Source organism: Doryrhamphus excisus, linkage group LG4, assembly GCF_037039965.1.
Source record: "Doryrhamphus excisus strain RoL-2023G ecotype Guam linkage group LG4, RoL_Dexc_Guam_v1.1, whole genome shotgun sequence".
Taxonomy (NCBI): domain Eukaryota; kingdom Metazoa; phylum Chordata; class Actinopteri; order Syngnathiformes; family Syngnathidae; genus Doryrhamphus; species Doryrhamphus excisus.
Genome location: NC_136360.1, coordinates 20,322,904 through 20,338,911, shown reverse-complemented (window position 1 = coordinate 20,338,911; position 16,008 = coordinate 20,322,904). Strand labels below are relative to the sequence as shown.

At 44.5% G+C, this 16,008-nt stretch overlaps 1 long non-coding RNA gene across 1 annotated transcript in view; it reads right to left on the bottom strand.

Annotated features, from left to right (window-relative positions):
* LOC144898373 (uncharacterized) overlaps positions 1 to 15,315 on the bottom strand; it is a 205,986-nt gene extending 190,671 nt beyond the window's left edge. Inside the window, exon 1 of the long non-coding RNA XR_013627306.1 lies at positions 15,034 to 15,315. This is a non-coding gene — a long non-coding RNA (uncharacterized LOC144898373). The remainder of the gene's footprint in view (positions 1 to 15,033) is intronic.
* Positions 15,316 to 16,008: the final 693 nt, after the last annotated feature.

Below are 16,008 nucleotides of genomic sequence, written 5' to 3'. Positions count from 1 at the left end.
GATGCTGAAATATAACTTCTTAACATGTTTCCTTGCTGGAGGTTTGGACACCTGTATGTATGTACAGTACAGTCACATGGATTTGATTGCTTCATCAGGTGTGTAAAATACAGTATTCATGCGGCTTGGTGTGAGGTTGAAAGTTGAAAATCCCTTGTCAAAGAATGTCAAAAGGGGGGGTGAGGTGGGGGGGATGAGAAAGCAAGTAAACATGGGTAAAATTGATTCTCTGTGTCTATATTTCATGCTGAAAATTGGCTCATAAATCCAGCGGTTTGATCTATGGTGGCCGTCGTTGCTTGAAAAAACCTCCGTAAATGTGTAATTTCTCCCTTGACAGAACACAGCCGAGAGGCTATCTTTCTTTCGCCGCCTCCTCCCCCGCCGCACCCCCTCGGCCGCGTCCCATCGCCGGCCCCATGCTGGATTAATGCACCGCTCCCTTCCTCTCGTTCTGACATCTCCTCTTCATCACTGCTCATCCATTCATCCAAACCCCCGGCCCTCTCTATCTCTCCGTATCTAAACCCACCCTAAGTTAGAGGGCAGTGTAAGATGGCTTTGGAGAAGGTGGAGATTATTAATAAATACTATAGTGTAAATTGAAAGGGGGTGTGCTTCAGCGGGGTGTGAATGATAAAGAAGAGGTCCATCCGGGCCTTCCGGCGTCGGATCTGCCGCTGATGTGAAAATCCTGGAGCAGAACACCTTGAGTGCCGATGGATCTCTTCATCACGGCCTAAGAAGTGTGCAGGCTGTTTATCATAATTGAAGTGTATCCGGGCTAATCGTCAGCATACGTCACTGTCGTGACGGAGGGGGGACGCACCGTGGCGGTGATTGAACGCACAGTTAGGAGAAAGGATGTGTACCGAGGGGCATGCAGGTAATTGCAGCCTCTTCAAATGCATCCCGCCTTGTGGTAATCATCGATGTGACGATGATTAGATTGTCCATGCCTGCTTTGCGAGGTGCTGCGCTTTATACTTATCATGTCACATGCAATCATTGATCGCCGTGAGGGGGAGGGGGGGGGGGTTTGTCGGCCTATACAGATGCCCGCCTCTCATCTCTGTGTCTCCTACTCTTTGACTTTCACCCCCTACTGAGGTCACCTTGACGGAGAAACTTTTAATCATCACATGGAATTCACCTCTGTCCTCTGTGGGACACTGAGCTGCAACAAAGAGGAGGCGGGACGGGTGCCCACGGGGCCGGACAGTGGAAGTCATTTCCACTGGATTTTTTTTTTTTTTTTGCTCATGGGCAAAGTCCTGCTATGCTGTGACGCGAACCCAATCACTAGTACTAAACAGTGCTTACAGCCAAGCATTAACCCCACCGTCCACCCACCCAGTTGAGGCCCCCGGGGAGGAAGAGGAGAGTGAAGTGACTGACTGGAGACTTCCTATTCCTCAATTTGATGTTGCTCTTGGCCACAGGTCAGGCGTTGTCCTTCAAGCTCTTCCTACTTTGCTGTCGACGGGAACTCTCACCAAGTCTTCAAAGATCGCGTGCGACTCGCTCCGCCACCACATGCCGGCAGAACAGCACATTCAACAAAAAAAGTATTTTTCACAATCACAAATTTATTTCTGCATAAAAATTGCCGCCAATTATCGTTTGGAGCAAATAGAATAGGTGGCCTTCATAGTTTGTGGTATTTATGTACATGTCCAGAAACAGTTCCAGAGAGGCCACCGTGGTTGGGCCCCCTTTGCAGCAACAACTGCAATCAAGCCTTTGTGATAACTTGCAATGAGTCTCTTCCAGCTGTGGAGGAATTGTTGTCATTCAACCACGTTGGAGGCTTTTCCAGCATCAAGGCCTTTTGAAGGTCATGCCACAGCATCTAAATGGGATTCAGCTCAGGACTTGGACTAGGCCGCTCCAAAGTCTTCATTTGCTTTGGTGGACTTTGCTAGATTTTTTGCTAGATGGCAGAATCTATGGTTCCATTTATCTCAGGGCAGCAAAATAGCCCAGACCATCACACTACCACCGCCATCTTTTACTGTTGTTATTTTTCTGAAATGCGGCGAAACTTTTACGCCAGATGGAAGCAAAAACAGTGACTTCAGGAAATCAAATGGACATTTAGAGGGATAAAAGTATTTACGTGTTTGATATTTTTGATTTGAATTGAAGTTGATTGAGAGATCAAAGCAAAAATGTTGTTTTTGTATGTTGTTTTTTTATTGCATTTTTTGGGAGTCGACTCCTTTGTCCTCTCAGGACCAGAAAGAGTGAGAATTTTGGCCTGGGTGACTGGTTGACTTAGGAGCAAATTTAAATTTTATGATTTTTCATGACAGATCATGTCACCTGGAGTAACACAACCAAAAATTCTGAGGAAAAAATACCTGCTTGAACCGCAATGTAGCGAGGGATAACGGTATTTATGAGTGAATGGTGCGTTTTCAGAGAAACAAAAAGTCTTGGAATTAGCGCGTCTGTGAATGCTGATTGACAAATGTGCGGGGATCCGCCGTGTTGCCCCTGCTGTTCTTTTGACTCCCCTAGCACTAGGTAACACACAAGACAAGATTGGGGTCCCACGTGATGAAGTCAACAATCCCGTCAGGGCGAGGAGAAAGCGTCGGTCCCAGATCAGAGACGTGATTGCCCAGCGCCTATAAACTTGGATAAAGCAGCTCCACTTGACTTCACCCAACGGCCGTGAGAATGAAACCTGATTTGATTTGTCAGCGAGAGACAGAGAGGCCAGTGAACTAAATGCGACAGTCCTCACCCGAGCAGGCAATGTCTTCCTTCCATCTCCCTACCTGCTCCGACTCGGTCCCAACAAAGAGAGAGAGAGGGAAATCCAATTTGCCATGCGGATCCACAGCTGTCACAGCAGGAGAATTAAACATTACCCATAACTCACTGGGGCTGCGGAGCAGGTCAGCAAGCGGCAGGGCCGGCAACATCACCCTGGGGTGCAATAACAAAGGATTTTAACCTCTGACTCCATCACCGGGGCTGCTGGCACAACATGTGGTTAACAATGTTGTGCACGCACAGGAAGACACGGAGACATGTCAGCATAAACGCCATATTTTACACCCTGCTGCTTCTGGAGCAGCCGCTGCTGCGAGGCTCCGTGGGAGGCGGCATGGAAGGGGTGGCGAGGTATCGGTGGGGCTTCTGCGGCTGCCAGCGTCCTTGTGTCATCGCCCACACGGGCCGACCGCCCGCCCGCCCGCCCACCCACCCGGCCGGCCCGCTACCACCAGAACCTCAATTACCTGACTGACGTTTCATTAGCGCCTGCAGCTGATCCCGTGGCTGGGAGGCAGCGGGGCGCAGAGGAGCATGGAGGAAAAAAGGAGCGGGGAGGGGGGGCTCCATGCATTATATTCTCATGCGCTGTCAGTGTCACAGCTCAGAGTACATCCACACAGCCACCCCATTACACTCTAGTCATTTATGCATGCTGGCATCCATGCAGTACTGTATTCTAAAATAGAGCCGGCTGGGCTTCATCCACTGGGTTTGACCCGGGTTGTTGGAGCAATTTGGAAGTCGCTGTGGAAGCGTGTGTGTTTGTGTCTGTTTGGGATGCAAACAGTAGACCTTTGTGAACAAGTCTGCCTCTGGAAAGGTGACTAGCGTGTAACACGAGAGCACACAGACTTGCAGCAAAGTTGAACAGGTAACAAAAGTGCCAAAACACGTATAAAATATACAATTAGAAAGATTCAATGCAATAATTACATGAAACAGTAATTAAAAAATAACTTACTTTTATCCCTTTGGTTGTCTTGGACACTGGAAGGGGCGTTGCAAGGGAGGGAGAGAGAGGCGTATTCGCAAGTCTCACTAATGAGACCACTGCACTGTTTTTTTTTAATCACTGAGCAGATCCTTTCACATGTTCAAGGATACCGTCGTTAGTCTTCATGATCGGGGTGTCCAAAGTGTGACCCGGGGTCCATTTGCAGCCCCTGTCTGTTTATTTCTTATATTTAAAAAATATTATTTAACAAGAACACCCCCCCCAAAAAAAATACTGCAATAACTTACTTTTATCCTTTTGGTTGTCTTGGACACTGGAAGGGGCGTTGCAAGCGAGGGAGAGAGAGGCGTATTCGCAAGTCTCACTAATGAGACCACTGCACTGTTTTTTTTAATCACTGAGCAGATCCTTTCACATGTTCAAGGATACCGTCGTTAGTCTTCATGATCGGGGTGTCCAAAGTGCGACCCGGTGTCCATTTGCAGCCCGTTTGTTTATTTCTTATATTTAAAACATATTATTTAACAAGACCCCCCCCCCCAAAAAAAAATACTGCAATAACTTACTTTTATCCCTTTGGTTGTCTTGGACACTGGAAGGGGCGTTGCAAGCGAGGGAGAGAGAGGCGTATTCGCAAGTCTCACTAATGAGACCACTGCACTGTTTTTTTTTAATCACTGAGCAGATCCTTTCACATGTTCAAGGATACCGTCGTTAGTCTTCATGATCGGGGTGTCCAAAGTGCGACCCGGTGTCCATTTGCAGCCCCTGTCTGTTTATTTCTTATATTTAAAAAATATTATTTAACAAGAATCCCCCCCCCCCCAAAAAAAAAATATACTGCAATAACTTACTTTTATCCCTTTGGTTGTCTTGGACACTGGAAGGGGCGTTGCAAGGGAGGGAGAGAGAGGCGTATTCGCAAGTCTCACTAATGAGACCACTGCATTGTTTTTTTAATCACTGAGCAGATCCTTTCACATGTTCAAGGATACCGTCGTTAGTCTTCATGATCGGGGTGTCCAAAGTGCGACCCGGTGTCCATTTGCAGCCCGTTTGTTTATTTCTTATATTTAAAACATATTATTTAACAAGACCCCCCCCCCCAAAAAAAATACTGCAATAACTTACTTTTATCCCTTTGGTTGTCTTGGACACTGGAAGGGGCGTTGCAAGGGAGGGAGAGAGAGGCGTATTCGCAAGTCTCACAAATGAGACCACTGCATTGTTTTTTTTAATCACTGAGCAGATCCTTTCACATGTTCAAGGATACCGTCGTTAGTCTTCATGATCGGGGTGTCCAAAGTGCGACCCGGTGTCCATTTGCAGCCCCTGTCTGTTTATTTCTTATATTTAAAAAATATTATTTAACAAGAACACCCCCCCCCCCCAAAAAAAAAATACTGCAATAACTTACTTTTATCCTTTTGGTTGTCTTGGACACTGGAAGGGGCGTTGCAAGGGAGGGAGAGAGAGGCGTATTCGCAAGTCTCACTAATGAGACCACTGCACTGTGTTTTTAATCACTGAGCAGATCCTTTCACATGTTCAAGGATACCGTCGTTAGTCTTCATGATCGGGGTGTCCAAAGTGTGACCCGGGGTCCATTTGCAGCCCGTTTGTTTATTTCTTATATTTAAAACATATTATTTAACAAGACCCCCCACCCCCAAAAAAATACTGCAATAACTTACTTTTATCCCTTTGGTTGTCTTGGACACTGGAAGGGGCGTTGCAAGGGAGGGAGAGAGAGGCGTATTCGCAAGTCTCACAAATGAGACCACTGCACTGTTTTTTTTAATCACTGAGCAGATCCTTTCACATGTTCAAGGATACCGTCGTTAGTCTTCATGATCGGGGTGTCCAAAGTGCGACCCGGTGTCCATTTGCAGCCCCTGTCTGTTTATTTCTTATATTTAAAAAATATTATTTAACAAGAATCCCCCCCCCCCAAAAAAAATATACTGCAATAACTTACTTTTATCCCTTTGGCTGTCTTGGACACTGGAAGGGGCGTTGCAAGCGAGGGAGAGAGAGGCGTATTCGCAAGTCTCGCTAATGAGACCACTGCACTGTTTTTTTTAATCACTGAGCAGATCCTTTCACATGTTCAAGGATACCGTCGTTAGTCTTTATGATCGGGGTGTCCAAAGTGCGACCCGGTGTCCATTTGCAGCCCGTTTGTTTATTTCTTATATTTAAAACATATTATTTAACAAGACCCCCCCCCCCAAAAAAATACTGCAATAACTTACTTTTATCCCTTTGGTTGTCTTGGACACTGGAAGGGGCGTTGCAAGCGAGGGAGAGAGAGGCGTATTCGCAAGTCTCACTAATGAGACCACTGCACTGTTTTTTTTTAATCACTGAGCAGATCCTTTCACATGTTCAAGGATACCGTCGTTAGTCTTCATGATCGGGGTGTCCAAAGTGTGACCCGGGGTCCATTTGCAGCCCCTGTCTGTTTAGTTCTTATATTTAAAAAATATTATTTAACAAGAACCCCCCCCCCTCCCCCAAAAAAACTGCAAAAATGTAAAAATCAAATTTTACAGGAATAAAGTCAAAACATTCATATGAATATGTCTGGTGTTTTCACATCAAATGCTTTGTTTTTATTGCAGAAATCTGTCTTGGAAGTGGACAAAATGCATGCATTGACTTTTGCATCAGTTTCTTGGAAACTACAAGACAGATCATTATAAGCAGCTGGTGGCAAACCTCCTAGAAGAGACAGATAAAGAAGTGCAACTTAAATATTTATATGCCGAAATCTGCCATTCTGATGTAAAACAATATTGTTAAATATCTTGAATAAATTAGCGAACCGTCGAGTGGTTAGCGCGCAAACCTCACAGCGAGGAGACCAGGGTTCAATTCTACCCTCGGCCATCTCTGTGTGGAGTTTGCATGTTCTCCCTGTGCATGCGTGGGTTTTCTCCGGGTACTCCGGTTTCCTCCCACATTCCAAAAACATGCTAGGTTAATTAGCGACTCCAAATTGTCCATAGGTATGAATGTGAGCGTGAATGGTTGTTTGTCTATATGTGCCCTGTGATTGGCTGGTGACCAGTCCAGGGTGGACCCCACCTCTCGCCCGAAGACAGCTGGGATAGGCTCCAGCACCCCCGCGACCCTCGTGAGGAAAAAGCAGCAGAAAATGAAATAATGAATGAAATTAGCGAACCAGCAAAGTTCATCACTTTTATCTCGGAAGCAGATGGGCTTCAAAAATGTGTCGGCCATTTCTTTATTTATTATTGTCCCCCGCCCAGTGCCCACGAGACTGTCCTGTGTGTGACTGTCACGCCCTGTTTTGGGTTCCCTTGTGACAGTTTATTTGTGGTCCCTGTCTGGGTTTTGGTTTTCGTTTTTGACGCTCTTATTTTGTATTGGACTTCCTGTTTTGCCTTCGTTGCCATAGTCACCCACACCTGTCCCTGATTTCTGTTTGCTGCAATTTCCGCAACAAATAAATATTATTTACCTGCAATTGGTCCTGCTCTCTGCATCCTGGGGTCGAACCTCAAAGCTCTCGAGATCGATCGTGACAGTGACACCCCTAGTCATAACACAAGGACCAAATGTTTGATTCCGATGTGGCCTGGGAGTGCAAGAAAAAGTGCAAGAAAATGTGAGGATTAACATAGTCTGCATTGTTTTGTGAAAAATACTACATTGCTCTTATTCCACTTTTAACTTTTGATACGCCTCCTGTCCTTTTTCTCAGTGGATTCCACGTGTGCGAGTCCCGAGTGGGGGCCAGATTCTTTGTTTTGCCTCGTATACAATCTAAACTTGGACTTTTACGTGTCACATAATTGAGTTAGCGCGTGGCCTTTCCGTTGGCAGGGTTAGTGCAGACCGCGGCGGAGATGATCCCGGCGAGAACTGAGCGGGCTTTAGTGAGACTTCCAGCCTGAGCCTCTCCACGGAGCCCCCGCTTGCCCGGGCCTCTCCTCCCCATTTGTCATCCCGGCCGAGTAAGATCCCCGCAGAGATTAGGCCAGAGAACAGTCTGTAGGAGTGTAGAATAATAGGATCCGTTTAGCAATAAACACAGACAAGCTTGTGTGTCTCCCCCGTCTGGCTGCTTGACAGCTTGTAACTGATGACTAAAGTTTGCTGTGCTGTACATCTTCCTCTAAAGCAGGGGACTCACACTCAACTTACCTGGGGACCGCATCAGGTATTCACCGCAGATTCACGTTTCCACCAAAATGCCACCAGTCTGAGCTACGGTAGGCTATAAGCTATAAAAACATACATATAACTACATACATATGGAAATATGTGTACAATATTGGGCTGATATGAGGGAATTATGACGTCATACAGATAAATCCGATAACCTTAATAATATCTCCAATAACTGATCAGTTTTCAAAAACAGTTCAGAATGTATAATGTATCATACAACAATATCTTACTGAGCAGCCTGGACAATATTTGTCACAATGCTACTGCATTCATACGTACATTGCAAAAAGTTACTAGATCTTACTAGAATAAAGTGATAGTCATAATTCCAAGACGAAACTGTAATAGTTGGAAAATGAAACAAAAGAATAACTGCAGACATGGAGGGAAAAGCTGTCATTTTGATTCCAATAAGGAAAAGTTTATGAGGAAAAATAATGCCATTTTAGTAGCATGGAGTTGAAATATTAAAGGCAAAAAGACACAATATTATAGGAATAAAGTCATTATATTGACAGAAGATTGTTTAAAAAGTTCAAATATTAAGATAATTTAAAAAAAGAATGACGTCGTTACAGATAACATTAAAACATTAATGTAATAAAAATGCTAATAAAAAAACAGGTAAAGAGAAGTTAATTGCTTTATCATACAACCTTATTAATTTAGCAGTATTTTACTTAGCAGCCTGGACAATATTTGTCACAATCCTCCTGCATTCGTACATTGCCACCACAATCCATGTCAGGATCATTAAAGAGTCCAAGTTATCCATAGGTGTGAAGCTCTATGTGTGTGAAAAAAAGGGTCTCTTCCCATCATGTGTGGAAGTGGTACATTTTTGGCTCCTTAGGTTTAGAGGAAATAAAGTCGAGGCTCACTGGTCTGCATGTTAGCTGGTCTCGTCGAGTCCCTGCAGCATAAGAGTTGTGGAATCAATTTACTGCTATCAACGAGGGAGGACTTGTTATGTGTACTATATTGGGTAATAGCAGGTGACTCTAGGGGGGTTATTTCATGTAGCATAAGTGTTAAAAACCATATTTAGAAAGTTAGAAATAGATTTTCTACGTGTAAAATCTGCAAATATTTGATTTATATGAAAGGAATCCTACTTTGCAGCGATTCACTTATCGTGATCCGATCTGGGACCGATTAACCACGATAAGGAATGATGGTACTTTAGGAAAACTGTTGACAAAAGGGTGCCGCTTCCCAGCATGTCTTGCGGACCCAGTTTTGTAGTCCCCCTACGTGTGTTTACTTACGTGTTGCTGCCATGTTTGTGTTTAATTGAGTCCCAGTGAAGCCCAAATGTCCCACTCTTTTTGTGTCCGTAAACACAACAGGTGTAGAAACCCAGACGGTCATCACGGCACATGTGCTGAGGGACAAATGGACAAAAGACAAAAGAGCCAAGGCAGAGCTAATGAATCATGAATCGATGCAGAACATAAAATGCAAAAGCTTGCCTGTAATTGGAATTGTGGCGCAAAGACCATTAGTCAAATCCTGAGTGCCTCCTCATTTCCATATTTTGGAATATTCGACTTAATTATGCATAGAGAACAGTGCGGTGGATAGGAAGTCCAACAAAAGGTCCATCAAGTCCTTATGAAGAGCAGAGGGGATTAATGACAGTTAATATAAGGGCAATCAAACATTTAATGCAAAGGCCTTCCTGCAGGCAAACAGTATTTAAATGAGTCAATTAGACGCTCGTTATCTCCAAGCCCATGAGTGGAGTCAATGTTATCGCAGAGAATAAGGAACTAATGAAACAAGTAACTTAGCAATGGCGAAGGTGTAAACGTTGATGGCTGCGGGGCTTGTTACATGTTGTCAAATCAGGGAACAATGGCAAACAGATTTTCCCATAAATCACAATTATTCAGTTATCACCCCTTTCTCAATTAACGGTGGGGGCAGGCAACTGTCCATCACAACATCACATCAACTACAACCACTTTTACATTACCTTTAGAATGACTGTCATACCAACAAACCCGAGTAGTTGTGAAATATACACAAAATATTGGCGTCGGAGTCACGTCTCATGCTATGCAGATACATCTTGTTTCCTTCCTTCTCCCTCCACGACTGACTCTCACCTCTTGTCATTTGCCCCAGCACACAATTACCGTGCGTGATTGCTATCAGGCGGGACGGTTGGGGAAGGCTCCCAAATTAGGGCCTAAATAGGATTTCCTCCATGGCGAAGGCCACAGCCATGGACATGGTAATGAAAGCCGATACATCACAATCAGGCCGACAATCCTATTCATACTGCCCCGCATTACTCTCACTCCTCATAATTACAGAGGGCTGACAGACGGGCCTGTGAGGCGTGGGGGGTGGAAGGGCGGAGGCAGGGGAACACGACAGGTCATTTCATTAGGTACAACAGAGATCCAGTACATTTATATAAAAAAAAAAACTTTGGCTGTCCTGCAACTTATACAGTGGAACCCGTTCCGACTCTAACCGAAACGAACTCTAACCAAGGCAAATTTGCCCATAGAATTTAATGTAAATCCAATGAATCCATTCCAGACACCCAAAAATGGTGACAAATGAACATTTAACATCACAAATGAGACATGAGGGTTATGGATGTAAAAACAGACACTGAGTGTCACCCCCCCAGGAACCGGAGTAGATGTGTATGCATGTACTGTATGTGTATGCACCGCAGAAGCTGTAAAATCGTGAAGTCCATCCTGTATCTCCTTACAACTCCGATAGAAGCAAAAGCTGTTATAAACAAACCAAACGGTATTTTGGATGCTAAACATGCAGTTGAACGCAAGCAAAGGCATCATTATACCCCAAATCTTGGATGTTAACCAAAAAACATGCTAACCAAGGTACCACTGTAATGGAAACCCAATTAATGCAATCCAAAATTGTGAACCCAAGCTTAACAATTATAGTTTTACACGTACAAAACAATTCTAAATGCATATGTATGACAACTGAAAGTGATAAATGAACATTTAAGGTTACTTTTAGGTTCATTGAAGGTATGATTGTTGCCAAAGATACGCTGTGCAACAAGATCAACACAGACACCACCTTCATGTTTTGCCACAAGTTTTTTTTTTCCTCACCTGAAGTGTCTGCTTTCCTTTTGATGATGGCGGAAAAATAATCCAAAACGAAACAAAGAAGTGGCATCATTTTGATAAAGGAGGTGAGAAACACTATTGAATTCAAGAAATAACTCATAGCAAAACAGGAAGGTGGTGTCCTTCCATTTTTGAGAACTGTTGATGACATCATGTTTTTTAAATGTTTCTGTTTATCAAACAAATTTAGATGTTAGTCAATGACAATACAACTCAACATAAAATGTGCTTTTAAATCAAACTTGTTATTATTAAAGGGGGCGCATTATGTTAATTTTGGACTCTTATAGAGCAGCTGCACACAGCACACAGCAATTACCAGCACAGAAATCTTCGTAGACCTTCCAGAATCTGCACCTATTCATGCTGTATTTCTTTGGATTTCGTGCTTTCCGCAACAACATTTTTGTGATTGGTCACACGCTGTGAAAAAGTGATTAGCATAAAGCTAATAAGTGGCCGGGCCGCCCTTAGCAGCAACAAGTGCAACCAAGCCTTTGTGATAACTTGCAATGAGTCTCTTCCTGCTGTGGAGGAATTGTTGTCATTCAGCCACAGTGGATGCTTTTCCAGCATCAAGGACTTTTGAAGGTCAAGCCACAGCATCTCAATGGGATTCAGCTCAGGACTTGGACTAGGCCGCTCCAAAGTCTTCATTTGCTTTGGTGGACTTGCTGGATTTTTTTTCTAGATGGCAGAATCTATGGTTCCATTTATCTCAGGGCAGCAAAATAGCCCAGACCATCACACTACCACCACCATGTTTTACTGTTGTTATGATATGCTTTTACACCAGACCACAGAGTATTTTCCCAAAGGTCTTTTCTTGAGGTCATCAAGATGTTTTCTGACAAAATGGAGACTTAATGTTCTTCTTGTCCAGCAGTGGTGTTGCTCTTGGCCGTTTTTGCCCAGTGTCTTTCTTAGAGTTCAGAGTCATGTAGACTGACCTTAACTGAGGCAAACACGTCGTTGTATGTGTTGATGTCTCGCATAAGGAAGTCAAAAATAAGTTTTTGAAAAAGCCATATTGATACTGAATTTCAGTTATTATCTTTGCTGATAAACGATACAGCTTGTGTATTGGAACTAATTTAATTACGCACCCAGTGAAGTGACTGGCGAGCGCACGTCGCACTGGCTTGGTCTCCTCACTGCCAGGAGGGACTGGATTAGTTTGTAGTCCACTCTCTTCAGTCCTGCAGAGTCGCAGCGCACTGATAGGTGTAATTAGGGCGGACAAGGGCTCCAGTATGACCATTTTCTCCCAATGAGATGTTTGGTCCAATGGGATCACGGCCACATTTTCTATCAAACTGAGTGACACAAGCCCAAATATCGCTCACACACACACACACACACACACACACACACAGAGAGAGAGAAAAAGAGACAACTCCGCTGGACACAGAGTGATGTGATGAGATGTGAGGCGGGGGACAGCTTTGCGATCAATACCATGAGCAGGAATCAGCGATGGGGAGAATAAGACAATGGCCTATCAGATTGAGGTTGACTTCTCTTTGTGTGTGTGGCGGGACTGTGACAATAGATTGGCTCAGAAATCCGATGGCGCTCAGCAACAGAGTGAAGGAAAAAAGGCGGAGACAGATGAAAAGCGAGATTGCTAATGCTCTCCAAGCAGGGCCTTTTAATCTGTGACAGAGGTTGGGGGGGGGTGAAAGCCATTTTCACACGGCGACCCCTCCTCTTTTGCTTCTTGATAAGACAGCCTTATCTGACTGCTGGGGGGGGGGGGGGGGGGGGGACAATGTGTGTGTGTTTGAGTGCATCCTTTTACATGCGTTTGTGTTGCAAAATGGCTTCAGCCACGCTCTGTCCAGTACATCTCCTTAAGAAGTCATCAAACACGGCAATGTGTGTGAAGCACATCACTACATCTGGCAACATTTCACCTTGTGTGTGTGTGTGTGTGTGTGGCAGCTGCAGAGAGACTTTTCATCTCCTGGTCCCAAAGATGAGATGATGATGATGGGGTCGTCCCAAGCGGGTCATATGTATTTTTCTGCTGGACCAGCCGTCCTCTTCCTTGTCTAATAGACTGATAGACGCTAACTGTGCATCTCATGTCATCTAGTGAGATATTGGGGGGCTATTATGTTACCAGAACATGAAGAAAATGCTGGTGTCCACATTTCATGTTTAGTATTACACAATGCGTTCATTTCTGGGTTCTGGGTGCTCTGAAAGAATCTTTGCCTTGCAGGTAAACAGCCTTCTTCAACCCACTTCTTTTTCAAAACGTCACCCAATTCATTCATTTTCTACCGCTTATCCTCACGAGGGTCGCGGGGGGTGCTGGAGCCCATTCCAGCTGTCTTCGGGCGACACATTCGACACCCACATTCATACCTATGGACAATTTGGAGTGGCCAATTAACCTAGCGTGTTTTGGGAGATGGTCGAGGGTGGAATTGAACCCGGGTCTAGCTAGCCTAGCTGTGAGGTCTGCGCGCTAACCACTCGCCCGCCATGCAGCCCACACACCAACATGATATCTTAATATTTCAGCAAGTATGACTCACCTCAGTGGTTAGCGCGCAGACCTCACAGCTAGGAGACCAGGGTTCAATTCCACCCTCGGCCATCTCTGTGTGGAGTTTGCATGTTCTCCTCGTGCATGCGTGGGTTTCCTCCCACATTCCAAAAACATGCTAGGTTAATTGGCCACTCCAAATTGTCCATAGGTATGAATGTGAGTGTGAATGGTTGTTTGTCTATATGTGCCCTGTGATTGGCTGGCGACCAGTCCAGGGTGTACCCCGCCTCTTGCCCGAAGACAGCTGGGATAGGCTCCAGCACCCCCACAACCCTCGTGAGGAAAAGCGGTAGAAAATGAATGAATGAATGAATGACTCACCTCAGTCAATATTCTTCTGATATTTTGTGTTCCCTCGTTTATCGCGGGTGAAAATCCATGATGTAGCCAACTTTATTAGTTTCACAATAATATATGTTTTAAGGCTGCAAAACCCTTCACCATTCTCTTGGTTAACACTCTCAAAGTTACAATTTTGTCTCTTTTTTTCTTCATCATAGCGTTTCTCTGGATGGGTGGAGGCGGGGCCCCTAGCATACGCACAGAGTGTGTTTCATCCGTTAAAATCTTGCCTGGTCTCATTCTCGCAGACCCAATCTTGTGTCCCGTCCCGTGAACTGTCTCATGACACCCTTTGTGTTTACTCACTAACTTTGTGTGTGTGTGTGTGTGTGTGTGTCCGGAGTACGCTGTCCCTTCTGTGATCAAGACCATCCATCAGAGCCTGCCGCTCATTAATCACCAGAGACACACACATACACCTGGAATGGGAGATGAACAGCTGAGCACCTGCACCACAGGGAGCATTTCAGTCCTGGACAACACATTTGAAGACATGAAGAACTCCATAAACTCGTTCCTACATGAAATGAATGCTTTCTTAGTCACAAAAAGGAGGTCCTTTGCCGGGCTCGGCTGATGTTGGAGTGGTTCAGATTTTGAAACAGTTTTTCCTATTCTAAGACAACTTGACGCTTGCATGTTTTAATAGATAGACCCCCACCGTTTACAGGGAGCGACCTTCCAAAAAACATTGGTAGTGGAAATAATAATCATAATAATTTTCCATGTGACTTTGAAATGTAGCTATGCTAAGAACTTGTTTACAAGAAAAAACTCAAAATACTGTGGTACCTTGGTTAACGTCTGCCCCAGTTAGCATGTTTTTTGGTTAACATCCAAGATTTGTGGTAAGATTTGCCTTTTCTTGCCTGCATGTTATTAGTACAGTAAACCTCGGATATATCGGATTTAATTGTTCCCACTGGTTTTGTCCGATATAAGCGAAATCCGTTACCGGAAAATGTCCGTTTTACGCATATATCGGATTTTATCCGGTATATGCGTAAATCGGATTTTATCCGTTATAAAAAGGCACTTCCTTGACTATGTTTCCAATGTACCTAGACGCGCAGGCAACGCTGCAAATGACGTCGTATAGCGGCCTGTCACGATTCGGCGAATCGGAGCGCCACGATGCGGCCATCCGAGGGAAATTTAATGGAAATGAATTGGAACGGGACTGGAGATTTTGTCCGAAATAGGCGAAATCTGTTATAAAAAATCCGATATATGCAATGAATTTTTATTGGAAATGCATTACAGAAAAATTGGTTCTTTTTTATCTGTCTGTTGTGAGCGAATTTCTGATATATCCGAGTCCGATATATCCGAGGTTTACTGTATCAACAATTTGCATTTTTTTTCCCCATTTTTGCTTTTTTCCAAATATTTCAATATTTTCCTCTGAAAAAACTACCAGAGGAGAGAGTAAAAGCAGAAATGGGCGGGTCTTTCCTAGCATGGGTTGTTTCCCAGCATGCTTTGCGGGTTATGAATGAGTATGAAACGGTATATTTAGTGTACTTTATATTCATTCATTCATTTTCTACCGCTTTTCCTCACGAGGGTCGCGGGGGGTGCTGGAGCCTATCCCAGCTGTCTTCGGGTGAGAGGTGGGGTACACCCTGGACTGGTGGCCAGCCAATCACAGGGCACATATAGACAAACAACCATTCACACTCTCATTCATACCTATGGACGATTTGGAGTCGCTAATTAACCTAGCATGTTTTTTGGAATGTGGGAGGAAACCGGAGAAACCGGAGAAAACCCACGAATGCACGGGGAGAACATGCAAACTCCACACAGAGATGGCCGAGGGTGGATTTGAACCCTGGTCTCCTAGCTGCGAGGTCTGCGCGCTAACCACTGGACCACCGTGCCGCCCTGTACTTTATATTATTTACAGTATATTAAGTTAGTCTACTTGCATACCCATATAGATGAATGTGGTGTGTTACTTGTGTAATTCGTCATTGCACCATAAGGTAGATGTTTGTTGCTTTGGGATGTATGAGTACAGTATAATGTTGGAA